The sequence below is a fragment of the Arachis duranensis genome, chromosome 4 (assembly GCF_000817695.3).
Source record: "Arachis duranensis cultivar V14167 chromosome 4, aradu.V14167.gnm2.J7QH, whole genome shotgun sequence".
NCBI classification, from domain to species: domain Eukaryota; kingdom Viridiplantae; phylum Streptophyta; class Magnoliopsida; order Fabales; family Fabaceae; genus Arachis; species Arachis duranensis.
The window spans coordinates 85,372,228-85,373,122 of NC_029775.3; positions in this window are offsets into that span (position 1 = coordinate 85,372,228).

An 895-nucleotide genomic window follows, 5' to 3' on the forward strand; every position below is an offset into this window, starting at 1 on the left:
TAAAAAACAATAGAAAAGCAGTTGTACCTATTCAACCTTTAGTTAAAAATAAATTAACTGATATATATATATATATATATTTGTAATTGAGTTTCTAAATTTTTTTTATATAAATACATAATAAATAATTTTGATAGCTAATTTTAATGTAGAAACAATATTTTTTTAGTCGTAATATGTTGTCAGCAATAGCCTATAACAACTAATAAGAACTAGTACTGAATTTTCTCTGATCATGAGGTTGGAACGTTTATTGTGTTACAAACATGTCAACGTATAATTTAATCTCTGGTATGCTAAAATGAACAATAATACCTAAAATAGTAACATTCCCATTATTGAAGATAACATTCTAACTCTCTCCGAAACGTGCACCAAATGCTTGAAGCTTGATGTTCATTTCCAAAGCTCTGAAAATGAGTTTGGACCCACAAAAAATGTTCCTCCGAATATGGGTTTGAGTTCTAAGAATAAGTGATTAGAAAGTGTCATATAATATAGATTATATGATTTTACCAAAAAAAAACACAGATTATATGAGATGTATATAATATAATGGAGAATGTTTGTTGATCAATGCTTTTAGTAAAAAAAAAAAGGTGAAAAATTAGTTAGTGTAAATAATACATAAGCAAAGTAAAAATAACCCATTATAAAAAGTAAAAATAAGAAAAAAAAAATATTGGTCACAAAACATTTCTCTAATATAAAAGACATAAAATTATTACTTTAAACTTTTGAATCAATATAACGGCAAATCACATTTACTCTATTAGTTTAAGTTAGTCCAAATTAAGGTCTAATAATCTCTTAATAAATGTGAAAAGTTAGAACTGTAACCAGAAGTATAAAGATACACCTCAAACAAATTGGTGGGGTATGTGTCCCTTCTCAA